The sequence below is a fragment of the Castor canadensis genome, chromosome X (assembly GCF_047511655.1).
Source record: "Castor canadensis chromosome X, mCasCan1.hap1v2, whole genome shotgun sequence".
NCBI classification, from domain to species: domain Eukaryota; kingdom Metazoa; phylum Chordata; class Mammalia; order Rodentia; family Castoridae; genus Castor; species Castor canadensis.
In genome coordinates, this window is record NC_133405.1 from 29,055,141 (window position 1) to 29,072,257 (window position 17,117).

The window sequence follows — 17,117 nt, forward strand, 5'->3', positions numbered from 1 at the left end:
AAATCTGAGTGAGTGTGAGATTTAATTCTCATTATTCTGTAACATTCTCTAAAAATGCTTCTTATTTTTTTAAAAGCCAATTTGTTAGACATGCTTTATTGTTTATTCAGCAGAATGGATTAAAATGAACTGCTTAAAATAAGATTTTGAAAGAAGTAGCATGAAACAAGAAAAACAAAAGGAGCATTAAGTAAAGCTAAACTAAACTGAATCCTATGTTCTGTGTGCCTTTGGTAAGAGCCTTAATCCATTCCATGTCAGTTTCTTCACTGTTAAATGGAAATAATAAACTGCCAATTTATTATTTAAAAAACACATAGAGAGGCAGCTCAAATAATGGGTCCTCAATAAATTACAGATATTATTATCATTTTATGTAGCTTGTCTTGATGGTGAAAAGATATAGATCTGAAACACAGCTTCTAAATCATGCAGCAAATTATAATTACATTGGTCTTCACATTTCTCTCATCTCTTTCTCAATCATCTCTTCTTCCTTTAGCCACTAGAGTAAATACAATTATATTTCTTTCAAATACCACCCACAAACAAAAACATGGTGTAAAAAATTTCTGAGTCTGGAAGAGTGTCGTAGGTAAATAGTATAATTTTTCTTTGGTCATTTTAGGTCTAAACTGTCTCTTCTCTCTTGATACTAAAACTCTGACTTTCTCTAATTCTTCAAAAGCATAGACTGCTATCACTAGCACTTTATTCATTTCAATATTTATTACTTGCAACATAATAGGAATATTCACTTTAATTTTGACTTATTTTGTAATTGAATATATGTATTTATGTGTGGTTATATACAGAAGACTTTCATCAGTTGTGCTGACAGGAGTACCCCTTAGAGGTAAGAACTCTGGAGTCATAATCAAGTCAAATCAGGAATTATTTTTGGAGATAAATAAAGACATATTTCAAATAGATCAACATGTACAATAACCTATTATTATTTAAATTAAAAATAAGCCATCCTGCAGTAGAATCTTCCATGTGTTCATGATAAAATTGTATAGCAAGAATTTTTGGAGCTTGATAAATTTTGTAAATTCAATCTAAAAAACACAATGAAAGAATAAGGCATTATTTAAATATTTCTTTGAATGGCTAGAAGATAGAAAGATCCAAATCTTTGAACATGCTACAATTATTTTCTAGAATTTCTAATACAAAAATAAAAACCATTCTTTTCAAATGGCACATACAGTATCTCAAAGATATTAATTATCTTAAATTTTCCAGAATTAAGAATACAGTTACATGCCAAGTTGCTATCAAGTACTTCAAACTATCTGTCATACTGCTAACAAAAAATCTATTTTTATGATATGCATTTTATGTTTCTGAAAAGTTGTACCATTCAACAAAGGAAAAGAATCTGATAAAATTTCTTAAAATTTTATTGTTGATACTGAATTAGCTTGAAGAACAATTGCATTGTTAAGATCTGCGTAAATAAAATAATTAAACATACTTGATAAGATTTTATATTGCTCTCATTTATGTTACTAATAAAACAAGACCACAAACTGGGTAAGTTTAAATAAAAGAGGTTCATTTTTTGAACTTCATGGTAGAAAGTCAAGAGACCGCATCTGGTAAATAGTGTTAGAGTCCTAAGGCAACACATACCGCATGGCAAAAGTCAGGGAGCAGTGCATGTGTGCCTATTTCTTTGCCTCCTTTCCCACAACATCATCATTTTCTTCCTCCTCTCCTTCATCCTCCTTCCCTTCATCCCCCTTTTCCTCCTCTTCCCTTTTTCTTTTCTACAAATCCACAATTATTCGATCATGGGAGTTCCACTCTTATAACTTTATCAAATACTAATTACTTTCCAAATGCCTCACCTCTAAACATCATTGTCAGATTGTTTTCACCTTTAGAATACCTGATAATAAAGATTAAACTCCAGCATGAGTTTCAAGAGGAAAAACTGTATTCACACCGTATTAGAAGATTTTTTTAGGATTTTTGTTTCGAGTTATGTTTTTCTTGTTTCTTTTTTCTTCTGTTAAATTTATTTTTATTTTATTTATTTTTTAAAAATAAGGATATATTTGCTGTATAGGGGGAATTCATTGTGACAATTCTGAATAGGCTTACATGGTACAGCGGTTAGATTGCCCCCACCATCTCTTCCCTCAACCCCCTTCTGCCCCACTTAAAGCAATTGTAAGAGGTTTCATTGCTCTATTTTGTGTGAGTATACGAAATCCATCAACCATATTACCTCACCTTAATCTCCTTTGTTCATCCTCTCCCCTCCCACAAGTTACCCACACATGCACTGTACCTATTTTATAATTCTGTCTTTCATTGTTAATTTCTAAATCGATGTTCAAAAGAGTTCCTGAATGTATCCCTGCTGTAAATATACTTTACTTTGAGTCAGTTCAATGCCTTCTATTGCTCACCCTATCCCTTTCCTCCCACACCCCCAATTTTCAACAGCTGTCAATATATATCCTCATATCTTTTACCTTCACAGATATTATGTTTTATGACATTGTTGATGCTCTATCATTCTCTTTTACTTTCCCTCCTTCTCAGAGTTCCATAGAGCAGTGTCACTATTACAAACATGCTCTACATATACGTTTGTATATGATCACAGTTGTTTTTGTGTATATGTTTACCTTTTAGATCTATCTTCTACATATGAGAGAAAACATGTGACCATTTTTTTCTGAACCTTATTTACTTCACTTAATGTGGTGTCCTCCAATTGCATCCATTTACCTTCAAACCGCATGCTGTCATTCTTCCTTATAGCTGAGTAAAGCTCCATTGTGTATAAATACCACATTTTCTTGATCCATTCATCAACTGTAGTGCATTTGGGTTGTTTCAATAGCTTGGCTATTGTGAACAGTGCTGCAATGAACGTTAGTGTACAGGTGTCTCTCTTGTATCCTGATTTATATTCCTATGGGTAGATGTCGAGAAGCAGTATCACTGGATCATATGGCAGTTCTATCTTTAGCTTTTTGAGAAATCTCCATACTGCTTTCCACAGTGGTTGTACTAATTTCCATTCCCACCAACATTGAATAAGGGTTCTGTTTTGCTGCATCCTCACCAGCATTTGTTGTTGTTATTGCCCTTGAATATGGCCATTCTAACTGGAGTGAAATGAAATGTTAGTGTAGTTTTCATTTACATTTCTTTTATAGCCAAAGAAGTTGAACACTTCTTCATGTATTTACTGGCCATTTTCACCTCTTCTTTGAGAATTTCCTACTTAATTCATCTGACCATTTCTTCACTGGGGTGTTGAATCTTTGGGGGTTGAGTTTCATAAGTTCACTGTAGATTATGGATATTAGTCCCTTATCATATTAACAGCTGACAAAGATTTTAAGATGTGAGCAGTAACTGTTTCTTTTTAGTTTGATACAGTCCCATTTCTTCATTCTTTCTCTTAGATGCTGAGACTTTTGAGTTCTACTTAGGAAGTCATTCCCTATACCTATATGTTCTGGTGTATTTCCTACTACTATCTGTAGTTGTTTTAAAGTTTCACACCTACAAATTAAGGTCTTTGATCCACTTTAAATTGATACTGCTATAGGATGAGCAACAGGGATCTAGTTTCATTCTTTTACATGTGGATATCCAGTTTTCTAGCAATATTTGTTGAAAACTGTCTTTTCTCCATCATGTGCTTTGGGCTCCTTTGTCAAAAATCAGTGGGCTGTAGCTATGGGGATCCAATAAATTAGAATAGAAGACCCAGACATAAACCGCATAAATCAGCTATAGCCCAATGATTTTTGACAAATGAGTTTTTGTTTTTCTTGAGGATGTTAAAGAAGCTTGTATGCCTACTGCTTGCTATATCTTACAACTCTCAAGCTCATTTATTTAGTTTGCATTTGCCTTATTGATTTATTACCACTATGATTTTATATTTTTAATTTTCTTGTTTTTAATTATTTATAATTTTTAAAAGTTTTTTTATTATTCATTTATTCACATGTACGTACATTGTTTGGGTCATTTCTACCCCTGGCCTCCCTGCCCAACCTCACACCACCTTGCCTCTCACTTCCAGGCAGAATATGTTCTGCCATTATCTCTAATTTTGTTAAGAGAAGACATAAGCATAATAAGGAAGACAAAGCATTTTTTCTAGATGAGTTAAAGATAGCTATAAAGAAAGATTCCTAGAATTGCTTTCATGTACAAATGTGTTACAACCCAAGTTGATTCATCTTTAACTGATCTTTATACTGGTTCCTGATCCCCTTCTCATGCTAACCTCTGTCACTTTAAGGTTTCTGCATTATTTCCTCTGGGTTGGGGACATCAAACGCTTTCATGTTTTGTGTTTTCTACCTATTTCCATATCTCCTGTATGTGCTCTCCCCTTGTCATGTGAGCCAAGTCCAACCACATTGCTGCATTTTCCCTAGATCTAAAGTCCTCATATGAGGGAGAACATATGATTTTTGGTCTTCTGAGCCTGGCTAACCTCGCTCAGAATAATGTTCTCCAGTTCCATCCATTTACCTGCAAATGATAAGATTTCATTCTTCTTCATGGCTGAGTAAAATTCCATTGTGTAGAAATACCATATTTTCTTCATCCATTCATCACTAGTGGGGCATCTTGGTTGTTTCCATAACTTGGCTATTGTGGATAGTGCTGCAATAAACATGGGTGTGCATGTGTCTCTGGAGTAACCTGTGTTGCTTTCTTTTGGGTATATCCCCAGGAGTAGGATGGCAGATCTATGTTTAGATTTTTAAGAAGCCACCAAACTTTTTTCCAGAGTGGTTGCACCAGCTTGCATTCCCACCAGCAGTGTATGAGCATTTCTTTTTTTCCCCACATCCTTGCCAACACCTGTTATTGGTGGTGTTTTTGATGATGGCTACTCTAACAGGGGTGAGGTGGATCTTAGTGTGGTTTTGATTGGCATTTCCTTTATGGCCAGAGATGTTGAGCATCTTTTCATGTGCTTTTTGGCCATTTAAATTTCTTCTTTTGAGAAAGTTCTGTTTAGTTCAGTTGCCCATTTCTTAATTGGCTCATTGATTTTAGGAGAGTTAAGTTTCTTAAGTTCCCTGTATATTCTAGTTATCAGTCCCTTGTCTGATGTATAGTTGACAAATATTTTTCGCCCACTCTGTGAGTGGTCTCTTCTGTTTAGAGACCATTTCTTTTGTTGTGCAGAGCTTTTTAATTTTATGAAGTCCCATTTGTCCATCCTTTCTCTTAGTTATGGGGCTGCTAGGGTTCTATTGTGGAAGTCCTTGCCTATACCTATCAGTTCCAGAATTTTTCCTGCTCCTTCCTGTACTAACTTTAGAGTTTCAGGTCTGATATTAAGGTCTTTGATCCATTTTGAGTTGGTACTGGTACTGGGTGATACACATGGATCTAGTTTCAGTTTTTTGCAAACAGATAACTACTTTTCCCGGTAACATTTGTTGAAGAGGCTGTCTTTTCTCCATCGTATGTTTTTGGCCCTTTTATAAAAAAATGAGGTGAGTATAGTTGTGTGGATTCATATCCATGCACTCTATTGTGTTCCATTGGTCTTCATTTCTATTTTTGTGCCAATACCATGCTGCTTTTATTGCTATTGCTTGGTAATATAGTTTGAAGTCAGATATTGTGATACCTCTAGCATTGCTCCTTTTGCTTAGTATTGCCTTGGCTATTTGCAGTCTCTTGTGTTTCCAAATGAATTTTAAGGTAGATATTTCAATCTCTGTGCTGAAAGTCATTGGAATTTTGATGGGAATTGCCTTGAACATGTAGATTGCCTTTGGTAGTATAGCCATTTTTACTATGTTGATTCTTCCAATCCATGAGCGTTTGAGATCTTTCCATCTTTTGTAGTCTTCCTTGATCTTTTTCTTCAGGAGTTTTTAGTTCTCCTTGTAGAGATCATTCACATCCCTTATTAAATTTACTCCTAGGTATTTGATTTTTTTTGAGACTATTGTGAATGGAATTGTTTCCATATATTCCTTCACAGATTGCTCATTGTTGGTATACGGAAAAGCTAATGATTTTTGTAAGTTGGTTTTGTATCCAGCCACCTTGCTATCACTGTTTATGGTGTCTAAGAGTTTTTGGGTCTTTAATGTATAGGATCCTATCATCTGCAAATAAGGATATTTCAACAGTTTCTTTACATATTTGTATTCCTTTTATTTCTTCTTCTTGACTAATTGCTCTGGGTATAAATTTCAGTAGTATGCTGAATAGGAGTGGGGATAGTGGGAGCCCTTGTCTCATTCCTGATTTTTGGGGAAATAGTTTAGTTTTTCACCATTAAATATGATGTTGGCTGTAGGTTTGTCATATGTACCCTATACAATGTTGAGGTACTTTCCTTCTATCCCCAGTTTTCTTAGAGCTTTTATCATAAGGTGGTGTTGAATCTTGTTGAAGGCTTTTTCTGCATCTATTGAGATGATCAAGTGGTTTGCGTCTTTGCTTCTATTAATGTGCTATATTACTTTTATATATTTGCATATGTTGAACCACCCCTGCATCCCTGGGATGAAGCCAACTTGGTCATAGTGTATGATCTCTCTGATGTGTTGTTGGATTTGGTTTGCCATTATTTTCTTGAGAATTTTTGCATTGATATTCATTAAGGAAATTGGCCTATAATTCTCTTTTTTGGAGGCATCTTTGTCTGGTTTGAGGATGAGAGTAATATTGGCATCATAAAATGAGTTAGGCAATGTTGCCAGCTCCGTGTGAGACCACTGGATCCATGCCCTGCCAGGATCCCCAACCCTCAGGCCCATCAACCTTCTTGCCCTGCCTTGCCCCACCTCCATGTGGAAATACTGGGTCCACACCCTGTCAGGCCCCTATCCTCTCAGGCCCCACCAGGCCTCAATTGTGCAGGTTTTCCAGATAGCCACTCCATCAGGGCCCCACTTGGCAAGCTACCACTGGAGGGTACCAAACCAGCCTAAGAAACACAGAAAGACAGGACTAGATGCTAAAGGAGTAACATCAGAACAACTAAGACTGTAATTCTACTGTTCCAGAACTGGTGATTTTTTTCTTTTTCGCCCTTTTTTAAGGGTTTGGCTGTCTGGTTTGCTGTTGGATCACTCATGTCTCCCATTTTTTATCTTTTTTCTTATTTTTTTCGCTTTCTTTCCTTCCTTTATCTTTCCTTCTCTTTCTTTTTTTTTTCTCCTTCTCTTTTGGTTTTGTTAGTATTAATATTGTAAACCAGTAATACTAAATTGCCTATAGTCCAGGGACAGAAACAGTACATAGTGGAAATATGGGTAAACAAAAAAGGAATGGAAACCATTCTCCCCCAACAAAATAAAGTAGTACAGGATTCAGAGTGAAATGAAGAAAACTGATAACCAGATCTAGACTCCAAGAAAACAAAGATAAACTATACCAAGGAACCCAACAAAGCCCACAAGAACAAACTGAAAGAAGAAATCCTGCAAGTAATTAATGAGAATTTCATAGAGATGTTACTAGACATGGTCAACCAAAAAGTATAGGAGGCACTCAAGAAATTCCAAGACAAGAAAAATAAAGAATATGAGAAAACACAGAAAAAAATAAATGAAATCATAGGAGTCCTAAATAAACACCAAAATGAGGTAGAGAACACCATAAATAGATAGATAAATGAATTAAGGTCTAAAATTGACAATATTAAAGAGGAAGTGACCCACAATATGGAAAATCTCAGACAAAAGAATGAAACAAATACAAAACAAAATGGAAGGCCATTCCAGCAGAATAGAATAAACAGAAGACAGAATCTCAGAACTTGTAGATGAAATGGTAATTAAAGGAAAAACTGAGGAACAACTCAAGACCTGTGAAAAGAATATGCAAGAACTCACTGACTCCATTAAAAGACCAAACCTGAGAATAATGGGATTGAAGAAGGAGAAGAGGTGCAAGCAAAAGAAATGCGTACTATATTCAGCAAAATAATAACAGAAAATTTCCCAAATCTAGAGAAATCTCTGCTCATTCATGTACAGGAGGCCTCCAGAACACAGAACAGACTTGACCAAAATAGAACTACCCCATGACATATTATCATTAAAACAACAAGCACAGAGACTAGAGAAAGAATATTGAAGGCTGTAAGAGAGAAAAAACAAATAACATTCAAAGGTAAACCCATCAAAATCACAGCAGATTTCTCAACAGACTCTTTAAAACCAAGAAGAGCATGGAATGAGGTCTACCAGGCACTGAATGAAAATAAATTCAATCCTAGGATACTCTACCCGGCAAAACTATCATTCAAAATAGATGGAGCAATAAAAGTCTTCTATGGTAAGCAGAAACTAAAACAATATATGATTTTATTTTAGAGTAAATAAAAAGTATGAGTATAGATTTCAGATTTGTGAAGATTATAATACATTATGAACAGGAAAGATTTTCTTCACTTCAAACTGCCTAGCTAACACTCTCTCTGAGTTGCAGAATAGTTCAGTCATTTAAAATATAGGCACAAAATTTCTCCAAGATGATAAGACACTCACAAGTTAACCTCCCCAATGTATACCACTTCCTAAAATCAGAAGCCATTGAGGCTTTGTATCAGGAACATCTTGTGATAAGATTCATGACCTCTAATTTATTCCTTGAACACATGAGAGATTAGGTCAAATTTCATAAAGAAATAAACTATGCTAAATGCCAAATACATATCTATGAAACATATTAAGACAGCATCAGTCTGTTTTTAATATGTTTTAATTTTGTTAATCTAACATCTCTTAAGGGTAAAATCAGATATGATACTGAAAATAATTAACAAGAAGGATAGAACATGCAAAAATCAGTCCAGGTACAGTAAAGTGATTCTGTTAATTTACTGGACAACATAAATTAAGCTAGAAGGTAAACAGAAAGATGAGGTCTGTTTCTTCAACCATGCATTTTTGACATATTCTTTAAGAATGTCAAAAATGATAGAGAGTAAATGAGACCTGGCTTTTGGAGTCCATGCATAATCACAATAACGGTGCCTTGGATTTTATGTAGTTTAACTTTAACCCTAATTTTCTTTGTTGAATCCAATTTCAAGTTGCTAATTCAACTATTATCCAATTATATTGAAATTGTATTTCCTATCCAGCCTCACAAAGTATCATGTTTCACATGAGGTACATCAATTCACTTACATAAGTGACAATCTTTGAGAATCTTTCTTTTCTCCACTTTTTCTAGAAACTTCACCTACGTCCATATTTCCAAGACTCAGGTGAACCTTAATGAGTGTGGTTTTCCACAAGCAAGACAAGCAGATACACTACAAAAATAGATAAACATGTAGGGATAAAAGCAAAAGACTTCCTTTAAAATGTCATCAGACCTCCAAGAATTTTTCTATACATTTATAAAGTTATATAGAGAGTTTGGCAGATATATATTAACACGGGTAATGCATATTGTTGCATATGGGGGATACAAATGATATAATACAATATAATTTATATGACTTTACTTCCTCAAAAAAATATATTGGAGACGTTTATCCAAAACATACCATGTTAGATCTACTATATTTTTAGTAGCTTCATTTAATTTTATAGTATAGATGCATGGTGATACCTCATTGTTTAATGAAGTACAAATCTATATGTTGTTGGAAATCATCTCTTAGACGTGATTGAACTTTAAACTAGTGGACTTTGTGTAAAGCACATTTCTCTCCATAATATGAGTCAGTTTTATCAAATCAGTTCAAGGACTTAAGAGAAAAAAACAGAGGTTCTCAGAAAAGGAAGAAATTCTGTCTTCAAACTTCCTTATACCTTAGAGCTGAAATATCAACCCTTGCAGGAATTTCTTTATGGCTTGCCTTGCAAATTTCAAACTTGCCAGCTGCCAAAACTACATGACCCAATTTCTCTCTCCCTCCCTCTCTCTCTCCTTTCTCTCTCTCTTTCTCTCTCTCTCTCTCTCTCCCCCTTGTCTCTCTCCACACACATGCACACAGATTGTTCTTTTTCTCTATATATCCCTGACTTATACATGCAAATTTTCTAAGCCATATCATAGACTATTTTCTTCAAATTACTTTAATCCCCTTTGTATTTTTCCATCTGTTGTTTATTTTGTATATTTTTGCAGTCACTTTTTTGTCTTCTTATTTATGGACTATGATCAGAGAATGTGGTTTTTAAATATTTCTAAGTTGATAATTTATTTACTTAAATTTTGTTATATTCACAACTGTTTCCTCACTTTATAAATGTTTTCTGCACATAAGAAAATATATATTCTATGTAGAATTTATAATTCTAAATGTGTTTCAGTTAATAGAGACTAATTAATTGAATCATTCAAATCTACATATTTTTCCTATTTCCTATGTATTTAATTTGAAAAATTCTGAAAAAGATAGACTGATATGTTATACTATAACTGCATATTTTTACAAAGTAAATTTTCCATACAATTCTTGGATGCTTCTTTTATATTCTTGATTGCTACAGTGTTTATTGTGTGAAAGTACTTTATGTATCTGCTTTGCAGTTTGTATGCTTTAATATTACATACCATCTTTTTTTCCTATTTAAGTTTTTAGCCTTGGAATGTGCTTTAGCTGATAGTATAGTAAAAAAGCTATTCTTATATTTCTTTATTTTACTTCTGTAAATATAGTTTTCTTCTTAGTTTTTATTATTTCCCACTTCTCCAAAGTTTTGCTCTCATCCTACAAATTCATATGCCTGCTTAAAGCATTAATTTTGAACTATCACATTTTTTGAAATAACAACAAAATGTTCAAACAATGTGCTATATAAGTTTAACAATATGTTTTATGTAAACTATTTGCACAATAATCCTTAGTTTAATTTTGATGGTAGTTATGCATAAAATGTCACTATTCTTTCACTTTCTTACAATAGCCAATCTGTTACTTATTTTGTTTTCTTCCCTTTATTGTTGTGCTGGGTGTGGGTATATTGTGCCATTTACAAAGCTTCTTACAATGTATCAAATATATCATACTTTAATTCACTCCTTCCACTGCTGTCTTTTATCTTCCCCTCTACTGATTCCTGGAATAATTTCAACAGGTCTCATTTTTGCATTTGCATACATGGGTGCACATTTTTTGCACTGTATTCACATTCCTACCCCTTTTCCCCAACACCTCCACCCCATTGATAACTCCCCTCTCTTTTCCCCCCCACTTCCGTAACTTCTATTCTCCAATTTTGTAAAATATAAAAGAGAACAGATAAAACATTAAAAGAAAAACATTACATTTTTGCTTATTTGAGATAAAGGTTAGCTACACAGAGAATTTCCCTGTGATACTCATTTCTTATTTTATTAATTATCACCTTTTCCCTCTTCATTTTAGTCAGATTTGCCAGAGGTTTGTCAATCTTGTTTATTTTTTTCAAAGAACCAGCTTTTTCTTTCATTGATTGTTTGTATGGTTTCTATTTCATTGATTTTGGCCCTTATTTTTTATTATTTCTCTCTTTCTGCTTGTTTTGGGTTTAGCTTGCTCTTGCTTTTCAAGGAGTTGAGATGTAACATTCATTAGTTCATCTATTTGAGATCTATGTGTTTTTAATATATGCACTCATGGCTATAAACCTTCCTCTTCAGACAGCCGTTGCTGTGTCTCACAGCTTCTGATACTTTGTGTTTTCATTTTCACAAAATTTCAGGAACTTTTTGATTTCTTCCCTTATTTCTTCTATGATCCACTGATCATTGACCGATGTGTTCTTCAGACTCAAATTGTTTGAGTATTTTCTCCTGTTTCTTTTGTTGTTGAGTTCTAGTTTTATTGAGTGTGGTCAAACTGTATGCAGAGGGTTATTTTAATTTTTTTATGCTTGTTAAGACTTGCTTTGTTCCTGAAGATATGTTCTATTTTGGAGAAATATCCATGGGCTGTTGAGAAGAATGTATATTGTGTTGTTGCAGGATAGAATACTCTGTAGACATTTTTCAGGTCCATTACATTTATGGTGTCATTTAATTCTAGAATTTCTTTGTTGATTTTTTTCTCTGGATGACAATCTGTTGTTGATAGAGGGATATTAAAATTTCCCACTGCCACTGTGTTGGGGTCTGTTTTGAATTTGTGTGCACTGACATTAGGTGCATATAGGTTGAAAATTGTTATTTCCTCTTGATGCATTGCTTCTTTTATTAGCATGAAGTGACCATTGTCTCCTCTGATTAATTTAGGTTTAAAGTCTACTTTAACTAATATAAGTATTGCTACTCCTGCCTGTTTTGGAGAGTCATTGGCTTGATAAATCTGTTCCACCCTTTCACCCTAGACTGTTATTTTCTGTCAATAAGATGGGGTTTTTTTAAACAAAAGATTGTCAGGTCTTCCTTTTTAATCCAGTATGCCAAACAATGTCTTTTCATGGGGGAGTTGAGTCTATTAACATTCACTATTAATATTGAGAGGTATGTGATGATTCCTGCCATTTAGTCGTTTTTGTTATTTAAGAATTTGAGTGTGTGCAGCTGATTCAGTGCTACTTTCTGAGTACTTGTCTGTTCTTCTCATGAGGATTAATATTTCCTGTTCTTTTGTGGTTATATTTGTTTTCATCTTCTCTGTGTAAGATACTTTTCAGAATCATCTGTAGTGGTGGTTTATTGGTCATATATTCTTTTAGTTTCTGTTTATCATGGAAGCCTTTTATTCCTCTATCAATTTTGAATGATAACTTTACTGGGTAGAGTATCCTAGGACTGAAATTGTTTTCTTTTAATGCTCAAATACCTTATTCCCTGCTCTTCTTGCTTTTATGGTTTCTGTTGAAAAATCTGCTGTTATTTTGATGGGTTTCCCTTTATATGTCATTTGTTTTTTCTCTCTTACAGACCTCAGAATTCTTTCCTTGTACTTTGTGCTAGATGTTTTAACAATAATATGCTGTGGAGAGGTTCTATTTTGGTCATGTCTGTTTGGTCTTCTAGTGGCTTCCTGTACCTGAATGGGCATCTCTTCTTGAGATTTTGGAGATTTTCTACTATTATTTTGTTGAATATATTACATATCCCTTTGGCTTGCATCTTGTCTCCTTTGTTGATGCCCATGATGTGCAGATTTGGTCTTAAGATGTAATCACTGAGTTCTTGCATTTTCCTCAACTGTATTGTTTATTTCATTTAAGGAAAGTTTTATTTCCAGGATTTCCAGTTGATTCTTTTTTTCTGAGATTTTCCATATCTTTGTTAAAGTCCTCTTTCATATCTTGTGCTGTCTTCTTTATTTCATATATTTTTAAAAAATAATCTCCTTAATTTCCTTGTGCCATTTGTTGAAATCCTCTCTGAGTTCATCTACTTGTTTCTGTGTCTCCTTAAGTTTTTTACTTGTGTTGTCTTGATATTCTTTTAGGTTTTTTTAATGTTCTTTTTAAGCTTCTTTTGAAATTCTTCCATGACTATTTCTGTGAGTTCCTTTTTGAGTGCCTCTTTAAGAATCTCTTTAAGGACCCCCTTGAGCTCCCAGTAGGGGATTAGTGGAAAATGAGGGAATTGAATACTAAGTTGCAGACCCCAGTAGAATGATGTATTTAGCCACCATTCTTTTCCAGGGGCGATGCAATCAGCCCCCCAGATGCACTAGACCATGTAATTCCCTCTAAAAAATGATGTATGGTGTTCACCTGGCAGAGTTGCAGACTTACTTGTGTGGAAATGGGTCAGCTCCAGTGTACTGCAGGCAGGTGGCAGTCAGAGGTTCTGTGTTCATGCATATTATAGCGGGTCCAGGTCATCCAAGATGTTTGCAGATCTCTTTCTGCAGTTCTGTGTGTTACATTTTTGCTTCACCAGCCAAGATAGAAAGGAAATAAGGGAAAAACAAAAAGAAAAGAAAAAAACTGCTGCTTCACAGCCAGAAGATCAACAGACTGGCAGGCCAACAGCTGCCTGTCCCTGCACCCAGCTGTTATGCTATAAAACGTTAATTTAAGGATTAGTCATTGAATATTATGTGTCCCCTATGTATTGGTGGTATCTTAGTTGCTAGAAAAAGAAGGGTTACAAAATCCTTGCTCCCATGAAAATCTGGAGTATTTGTCTGAAATTGTGCAAGTCAAGGTCCCAGGGTCCATCAGCTATTTGCCATCTTGGTGTCTCCTCTTTACTTATTTTCAATGCCCTATGGGAATTGCCTCTTGTAGAAAATACATTAGGCTACATTTCAATGGAATTGATTGAGAGAGTACTAGAGAAATCTATACCCTAAATTTAGTTAGAAATATTTGAGAGCTACTTCCACTTACTATAGAATCTTCAATTACTAATGTAAGATCAACATTATATTATGTTAAAGAATTTATGCTTTATATGACATAAGTATTAGCTGAAATTTTACAGAGTATTTTTGCCAAAATTTTATAAAAACCTTTGTGTCTTTCCTGCTTGGACATAAAAAGCTAGAATGTGTTAGTGAGGATGTTTGTTGTTCTTCTTTTGGTGGTACTAAGGTTTGAGTTCCTTCCTGGCAAGCAGGAGTTCCTGCATCTTAAATAATATGTGTCACTGGGTAAAAGTACCCTAAATTTAAGCTTTCAATATTTCTCAATTATTAATATAGTAGAGAAATAGTTCTAGATGTCCTTACAGTTTTAAATTCCTAATTCAGCATACAGTAAGTAATTAAGAATGCTCTATAGTGCTATAAGATATATTTAGTAAGCTTAGAGATCATGTGTCTTCTGTCTATGGAGCACTAATTATATAAGATATAGAAATTGTTCATTATTAATAATTTTGTTTGTTGAATGTTAGTTAGATGTGGATGGAAACTGGAAAATTTCTAATAGGAAATCATGGCAAAATACTACTAATGGGTCCAGGGTTGATTTGGCATGGTGAAATGTATTGGTATTACAAAGTTTTGTGGTGCTGAGTATGGTGTTACGCATTTATAATCCCAGCTACAAGGGAAATAGAGATAGGAAGATCATGGTTTGAGCCTAGATGTGGGACAAGTTAACAAAACCTTATCTCAAAACAAACCAGGCTTGGTGGTGGATCTCAAAGGTAGGAAGATTGCATCTGAGGCCTGCCCAGACCTTATCTGAAAGACAAACTAAAACAAACAAACAAACAAACAAAAGATGAGGGAGTGTAACCCAAGAGCCACTTGAGCACTTACCAAGCAAGCTAGAGGCACTGAGTGCAATTCCCAGCACCACAAAAAAAAAGAAGACAGTCATGATGGTTGCCTAACTTTGTCTATAATGTCAAAATGTCTGAATTGTACATCAAGAAAGAGAATCACTGAATTACACAATTAAAAGAAGACGTGTGAGAATTATTAAACACTGGATGGTTCTATGGAGAGGACCAATAATGGATGACAGAAAAAGAGGCTTTAGATGTTGGTGGATCATAATGAACCTCACCATAAAGTATTTATAATTGTCCCTGAAGGAAACCAGAGCAACTGAAGCACTTTTATCAAAGTATGAAAATATTCACATTTTTGAAATATTTTAGAATATTTCTCTGAAATAATTTCTGACAAGACTGTTCTTAAATAATAATACATTGACAGAATACCAAGAAGACAGTTAACTGAAATGGTTGCTTAGCTTAAAACAAATAACAAAAGAAAATCTCCAAATGTTTCTTTCATAAAATGCTGAAAATATGGATCATGATTTTAAAATAGAATTTTACATATCATGATAATACTTTTAAAGTAAACTGTTACTGATACAACATTTGAAATACTATTTTAATATTAAAATAAAATAAGATATACATTGAGACACCCCTTTGAACATTGACTTAAATGTTAATAATAAAGGACAGGACTGTAAAATAGGTACAGTGCATGCATGTGGCAAGGTACTACTGGGAGGGGGAGTGAATGAAGGAGATTAAGGTGAGGGTATATGGTAGATGGACTTCATATACCTATATGAAACAGAACTAAAAACCCCTTGCAAGTACTTTAGGTGAGGTGGGGAGGCGATCAAGGGGGAAAATGATGGGGGCAATGTAAATAATGTACAATACAAGTCTAATTGGAATTGTCACTATGAATACCTCGCATATAATGAATATATCCTAATAAAAATATATTTTAAAAACTCAACTAAAATAAGACAAAATACAAATATAGAGTCATAGTTTTGTAACTATTCATCCACATTCACTGTTTGGAAAATTAATTATTAATTTGAGATTTGAACTCCTATCTTCTTTGTATTAGAACATCACATATTTTCATAATATTATCTCCTTTCAGAGTAATATAAAAGTTCCATTCCGTATGCATAAATTGTGACCAAAGGTAAAACCTAGGCCATGTTCTGCTGTATTCAGTTACTCTAGAATTAGGCTGCTTACAATAAGCATTATTTTATCTGGCATTACTCATCTGCTGATATTTTGAAATAAGTTTCTAGTTTTAATATTTAAGCTTCTTGTTTGTTTTATCAAGCTATAATCTATATGGAAATCATTTTTCAATATATATGGAAACAGTCTGTGTAAGGGAAAAGTTTAGTTTTTAATAGATGTTGAATGATAGAACAAATATATGTTCTATAGATTAAATGTAAATACACAAGATAGATAAACTTTTATCAAAAAGACAAATACATTAATATGAAGGTCAGAAAAAAATCTATTTATGTGTTCATGTATAGACTGAATATCATTAAATGCAGCTATCATCCATTGTTAGGTAGAATTTATATGTAGATTATTCAGACATGGATTATTGAATAACAAAGTATTGCATTTTGATGTGATTATCCTATGGCTTACTATTTTTGTTTATAATATTATTGAGGAAATTTTTCTTGGGATGATCTCCAGTTTTGACTTAGGTGACTGATAGCTTTTCCATTAACTGAAACTAAGAAACTTGGAAGAGAATCATTTAAAGGCAAAGAGTTATAATCAGTTCTTCACATGTTGGGCTTAAGATCCTTATGTGACATCCAAATGGATTCATTGAGTAGGCAATTGAATATGCATATGTATATATAGAGTTTAAGACATAAATTTGTTCTAGATATATAGATTTTTGACTCATTAGTATTTAAATATAAGTGAAAGTCATGAGGGTGAATAATGTCACAAGGAATGTAGTCAGAAATGCAAATACT